Source organism: Lagenorhynchus albirostris, chromosome 14 (assembly GCF_949774975.1).
Source record: "Lagenorhynchus albirostris chromosome 14, mLagAlb1.1, whole genome shotgun sequence".
NCBI lineage: Eukaryota > Metazoa > Chordata > Mammalia > Artiodactyla > Delphinidae > Lagenorhynchus > Lagenorhynchus albirostris.
The window spans coordinates 23,217,837-23,225,256 of NC_083108.1; positions in this window are offsets into that span (position 1 = coordinate 23,217,837).

Consider the following 7,420-nt stretch of genomic DNA (forward strand, 5'->3'; position numbering starts at 1 on the left):
AAATATGACTAGGTAAGGATAATAGACTTTTACATTAGAAAAGAGAACTAAGATTGTCCCATGGATTTTCCTTTCCTTACTTATTAACAAATGTACCTCAAATAAGTTTTTTTTAAAAAAAAAAAAAAAACCCTTTCCAAAGAACCACTAATAACTGTAAACAAAGAAAGAGAGATAATGTAAGGTAATAAACATTTAAAACTGATGTCAAGGAGGGAAACAAGATTCTGGAGCAGAGAGAAGAAGCAGAGCATGGCCTGGCTTCTAATGACACCACCACCCCGGAAATCATATTGGAGAACCTACACATCTGAGAATTGAAGGAAATCTGAAGATTACCACCTGAGGGATAGTCTTTCTTTTTTCCCTCTTCTTGGCCATGGCTCTCTCTCTAACTGAGTCTAGCTTCCCATTGGAAAATGATCCAAAGTTTGAGCTATTCCTCAAAGCAATTGTCTATTACTTGAAATTGTGAAAAGCAGAACATTGGTTTAGGGTGTCTAACAATGAAAGAAAAAAGGGAGAAAGGAAGGCAAGGAAGGAAGAAACCATGCAAAGAAAATAAAGAAAATGACCTACAGGAATACATATTTAAAGGAATGGAAGAAATTTTATATCCATATGAATTGTATATATATTACTTAATTAAAACTAAGACCTCATAGAAAAGAGAATAAACAGAAACAAAAGAAAAAGATGTAAGGAAAGCATTAGACTTAAAAATATAAATTGAGGGTCCAAACAACACCATTACAGAACTAGTATACTGAAGTACAAAGAGCAAGAAATAGAAAAGACACCATTGAAAATTAAGTTAAAAGAGAAGTTTAAGATGATTACAGTACATGCAGTTGAAAAAGAAAAGAAAGTAAAGTACATACAGAGAAGCCCACAGAAACAGAAGATAGAAATGATCCAACATGAGGATAACTGGTGTCCGAAATGTAAAGTTCACCAAAAATGGGCCAGAAGAATCCAAAAGATGTAATAAAGGTGATTACCTAGGGGGGGAAAACATTGAGCCTCTAGATTGCATTCCAGGAAAATTTACTAAGAGATACTCTACAGCTAGAAATATTCAAGTTAAGTTATTCAACTTTAAAGATAAAGAGTTCTTTAAGCATTAAGGTAAAAAGCAAATTGGCTACAAGAAGGGAAAATATCAGGGTGCCTCAGATAACTGCACTTAACTTTTTATTTTGAAAAATTTCAAACATACATAAAAATCGAAACAGTTGAGCAACAAACACTCATATATCCTTCACTTAAATTCTTCAAATGTTAATATTTTGCCATATTGTGATATATATGTACTTCAGAAATATTATTGTATATTGCAAAATCTAGGGAAACCACTTGTATCTGGCCATACTGCTCAGCTTGCGGGATCTTAGTTCCCCAACCAGGGATTGAATCTGCACCATGGCAGCGAAAGCACCAAGTCCTAACCATTGGACCACCAGGGAATTACCCAAAATTTTTTAAAAGAAGAATAATTGTTCACTAATAAAGAATGCTCAACTAAAACCAGAGAAGTTAGGAAAATAAGCCTCTGGTGACAAATAGAAAATAGTTACAAACATTGTTAGTATTAATCCAAATATACCAATAATCACTTTAAATGTGAATGGGTCTAATTACACCAATTAAAAGATAGAGATTGTCAGACTGGATTTAGAAAAAACACACACACACACAGGACCCAACTATATGTTGTCTATAAGAAACCCACTTTATATATAAAGAATCTAATAGATTAAAAGTAAAGAGAGAGGTAAAGATATACCATGATAACACTAATCAAAAGAAGACTGAAATAGCTATATTAATTTTGGACAAAGTAGACTTCAGACCAAGAAAAATTATCAGAGATAAACAGAGACACTACATAATAATAGAGGGGTCATTCTCCAAAAAGACATACAATCCTAAACACGTATGCACCTAACAACAGCATCAAAATACATGAGGCAAAAACTGATAGAAACGAAAGGTAAAACAGACAAATCCACTCTCACAGTTGGAGACTCCAAAACCCCCTGTCAAATAACCAATAGATCAAGCAGGCAGAAAACATTAAGCATATGGTTTAACTGAACAACACTATCAATTTGATCTAATTAGCATTTATAGAATACTCCATCAAACAGCAGAATAAACATCATTTTCAAGCTTGAATGGACCATTCACCAAGAGAGACCACATTCTGGGCCATAAGATATACCTTAACTAATTTAAAAGAATAGAAATAATACATAGTATGTTTTCAGACAACAATGGAATTAAATTGGAAATCCATAGTAAAAAGATAGCTGGAAACTCCTCAAATATTTCGAAATTAAACAACAAACTTCTCAGCAACACATGGGTGAAAAAAGGAGTCTCAGGTGAAATTATAAAATACGTGAGGGTTTCACTCCTGGGATGGCAATGTGGGGAGCCCCTAGGACCTGCTCCCCAGCAGAACAAACATAACTAGTGTAGACTGTGAAGGGAAAAAAAGCCATTTAAAATGTCTGGAAGTTGTCTGAAGGGCATACAGAAAATTAAGAAATATTTATTCATAAAGGCTTAGTTAAGACCAGTGAAAGTCTGTGGGCCTTGAGCCACCACCTCCTTCCTGTCTTTCCAGCTCCAGCTCAGCTTGATGGAAGCGCTACTCCAGGCAGTTGTGGCCAAGAAGACAGTGGGGATCGCTCTCCCCTCGGGTTTCTATCAGGGAACGCAGTATCTCACCAGCAGGGCAAGCCACCAGTATTGCTCATTCCCTCCAACTCTGAGTTGAAAAGGCTGAATTTCTGGTGAGAGTGACCAAAAAGTTGGGGGATCCCCTTCCTCTACGCAGCCCCTCCCTACGAAGAGGCTCCACCCCAGGCTTGGCAGGCTGAGACTACTAGGGCCCCAGTGGCCCTCCCTCCAGCTCATTCACAGGGCAGAGGGTCCATGCTGGGAGGGGCCAGCCGCGAAGACCCCACCCAGCACCCAGAGTAGCGGTTCGAGATTTTGCCCTTTGTGTAACATTTTAATTTTCACTTTTGCCTTTTGATGTACTCTTTAAATCTTTATATGTAAGCATCTGTCATTTTAATGAAAAAGTAAACCAGTATGGGCTTTCTTTAAACGGGGTGAGTGTGGGGTTTGGACTGGAAGCAAATATGTCAAGTAGGCTAGCAGTGGTTATAGCCACTGTTACTGCTGTGATAGGATTTTTGTCCCTGCATTTTCAATACACATAAATAAAGGACGCACGGTCTTAGCTTGAGCTTCTTTAACAAAATTTATAGTCTCGGTGTCTTAAACAACAGACATTTACTTCTCACAGTTCCGGAGGCTGGGAAGTCCAAGATCAAGGTGCCGGCTGATTCTCCTCCTGATGAGAACCCACTTCCTGGCTTGTAGACAACCACCTTCTCTCTGTGTCCCCCAGTGGCAGGAGTGGTTGGGTTGGGGTAGGGCGGGGATGGGGAGAGAGGAAGAGAGAGAGAGGAAGAGAGAGAGAGAGAGAGAGAGAGAGACATCTCATCCTCTTCTTATAAAGGCCACCAATCCTATCAAATTAAGCTCCCCAACCTCATGATTTCATTTAACCTTAATTGACTCCTAAAAGTCATGTCTCCAAATAGTCACAATATTGGGTTAGGGCTTCAATATATGAATTTTCAGGGGACACAATTCAGTCCATAGCAAGGTTGGCAGTCTCCAACTGAGACTGGGAGGCTAATCTTTTATATCTCTGGCTTCTAGAGTCTAGCATTTAAAAAATTTTTTAATTATTTTTTTTTTCAGCTGCGGCATGTGGGATCTTGGTTCCCAGACCAGGGATCGAACCCGCGCCTCTTGCAGTGGAAGCGCAGTCTTAACCACTGGACCGCCAGGGAAATCTCTAGATTCTAGCATTTTAATGTGACAGAATGTGCATATGTAATAGTAGGATAAGATGAGAGGATCAGCTGCCTATTTAGAGGAAGGGACAAGGACACAAATGAAAGATATTACTTAATAATTTTTCAATAATAAGAAAATCCATCCTCTTTCTCATTCACATATTCTAGAGAATGGTTGCTGCATACAGGGGTATAAAATGTCCAATGCAAACACTAGCAATGTATGAATAATCCCTTGAATCCTGGTAGGCTGTGGGTGACCTGACCTCAAGAGAGACTCAGAGCTGCCTGGAAATTGGAGCATTCGTTTCTATCAGTACTTAAAAGGAAGAAGAGAGAAATATTAATAGAGCACATTTGTAGTACACAATTTCTCCAGTTTTTCACAATTAGAGGTTGTGTTTTAGCACTTTTTTGGGCATATGCTTAGTTCACACAGAGGAGGAGAATAACCACATTGTATCATTCAATACCTTGGCAAGAATCAGACTGAAAACTCAAATGGGATAATTGGAGAAGAATTTAATTAAAAAGCTACCCACAGGGCTTCCCTGGTGGCGCAGTGGTTGAGAGTCCAGTGGTTGAGAGTCCGCCTGCCGATGCAGGAGACACGGGTTCGTGCCCTGGTCCGGGAGGATCCCACATGCTGCGGAGGGGCTGGGCCCGTGAGCCATGGCCGCTGAGCCTGCGCGTCCGGAGCCTGTGCTCCGCAACGGGAGAGGCCACAACAGTGAGAGGCCCGCGTATCGCAAAAGAGATTACAGAAGGTAACAAGTGATGGCGAGGTTCCCTGGCGTTCACAAACTCAAGGACCAGTTATTATCTCTAAGCACGAATACTAACGGTCACATGAGCCTGGGGAGACAGTTCTATGGAGGTGCCACCAGGCAGGAGCTGTGGCCTCTGGTTAGGTTCAGAGCACACCTGTCAGGAACGTAGCAGGAAGGAAGCTGGGAGAATAAGTACCTGCCTCTACTGTCCTCCCACCTGTGGATCTTCCCAGTCCCATTGGCTACATCCATCCTGAAGTCAGAAAGCAAAGGAAACTCTTGAAGTAGTCTGTATAGGTCAGGCCCCCTGGTCAAGGGCTGGATGGAAGGCCATGGAGAGTGGTTACTGAGGGGCAAGCGGAAGGCAGTCAGGACATAGTTAGATTACGGCATTCATATATTGACATACTTTGTGAATTTGGTAAAATATTTCTTAGAACAGGCATCAATATTTATATATAAATATTTGAAATTGGGTACTGTAGTGTTACATAACTGTATCTTTTATTTGATAGACACTTTTCCCAAAGCACTTAAAGGATATTATTATATTGATATTTACAAAGTGGGCAGTTGTCCGATTCTTGAGATAGAGAAGAGTAAATCTTGCCACATTTTCCAGAATCAATCAATTGTGGAAATGGCTGCCGATCAGATCTCTAATAACAGGGCACAGGAAAGCCAGAAAAGACTGTTTGGGTATCATTTATATCAGTGTGTTCATTTTGCTGAATATGTTCTAATTTCCTGGAACTAAGGTGTTTTTCTTGCTTACCTTCTGAAAGTTCTTCTCCTTAAGAAAAACGTAGCAATGAAAAGGAAATGAAAAGGAAAAGGAAAACTCAGTTAGAATTTCATTTTATTAACTGTCATGTTAGAATTTCATTTCATTAACTGTCATTTTGATGTCCAAGTCTGTATGATGAGGTAATTGCCATGTTTTGGAAAACTTCTGTCTGCGTGGATGCAACCAAACATACTGAAGTACCTTCTGTATAACAGGTACATTTACAAATCTTGTGTAAGCCTTATTTAAATCTAAATTAATAATAACTCATGCATTTCAAAGGTGCTTATAATAAATTGCAAAGTTTTCAATCTTTGCCTCAAAGATTTATCAGAAATCATCAGAGCACTCTTAGGATTTACTATATCCCCCAAACCTCCAGATAAACTTCCTGGATAATCTAGAAAATGGTCAAATTACACCAGGAATCTCTCACTCAGGAGAGAGAGAGGTCACTCAGGAGTCTGAACTGCAGATGAGGGCTCCCAGCCGCACTCACAGCAAGCAGCACAATCACGCCAGCCCACGTGTGCCTGCGCCACGCCAGTGCCTGGAGCAGCAAAGCTCGGCCCTCCAGAGCTTAGCAGTTGTGCATTCATCAGTGGGGTGGCTCTACTGCCCTTCACCACATCCCAATGAAGCTACTCCCAGGACCTTCACTAGCCCAGACTTTCCCCTCTGCCTTTTCCCTTGTACCCAGCATGGGTCCTTATCATGTCTTTAACCTCAATGCCTGGACCCAGCTGTTCACCTCCCTTCTCCCCTCCACACAATGCATTTCTGCACTATCAACCCCATTGTTTGTCTGGGTCCAGATCTCCCCATCATCCATTATGCTCCATGAGTCTTGCCCAGCTGTTGTCCTGCCCCTTCCACTCTACCCTGACTCACTGCCATCCGTGGCACCTTTGGATGTGGCAACAGCATTCTTCTTCGTATCTTTTGACTCACACTTGTTATTGTTTACAAAAGTCGAATCAGAGCTGTGATTCAGCTGACAGGAGGGCAGCCAAATAGAGGAGGCAAGGACGGGATGGTCAGGAGTGAGCGCAGTGATCATGGTGGGTCTCAAGGCTCCCTTTCTGAAATGCTGTAATTGATGCACAAGTCCACACTTGGGCCCTGCCTGCCTCCTCAGCTTCATCTCCCAGTACCTCTTGTTTGTAGGGATACACCCATGCCCCTGTGCATGAGCCCTGCCAAGACATCCACAGACCCTGCCAGCCCATCCGTGTTATTTGACCCCTCTGTGTCTTTGCTCACGATGTTCTTGGCTATGTCCCTCTTTATTTTCTACCTCAAGCATTTCCATTCATTTTTCAAAATTCAGCAGATAAATCCACTTCTATCCGAAGCCTTCCTGAACCCCTTCATTTGGGTTAGGTTTCCTTGCAAATTTCCTCCAGCAATTCTGATTCAACTGATCTACGGGTAGGGTTCATGATTAGAATTTTTTAAAAATTCCTCAGAAAATTTTAATGTGCTTCAGGGTTAAACACTATTGAGGGAGAAGAAAAGGAAGAGGGGAAGAACCAAGGAGCTGAGGATTTGCAGGTACCAACCTGAGGCTAACCGGTCTCCTTCTGAAATGTAACATTGGGAGGTATTATGGGTTGAATTGTGTACCCCACCCCTCAAATTCATATGTTGAAGTCCTAACCCCACTACCTCAGAATGTGACCTACTTGGAGATAGGGTCTTTCAGAGGTAACCAAGTTAACTGAGGTCATTAAGTGGGCACTAATCCAATATGACTGATTTCTTTATTAAAAGGGGGAGATTTGGACACAGATCCCTTGAAAGGGAAGATGAAGTGAAGAGACACAGGTAGAAGACGGCCAGCCACAAGCCAAGGAGAGAAGCATGGAAGGAATCCTTTCCTCACAGACCTCAGAAGGAAGCAAACCTGCCAACACTTTGATTTTAGACTTCCAGCCTCCAGAACTGCGAGACAACAGATCTCTGTTGTTTAAGCCACC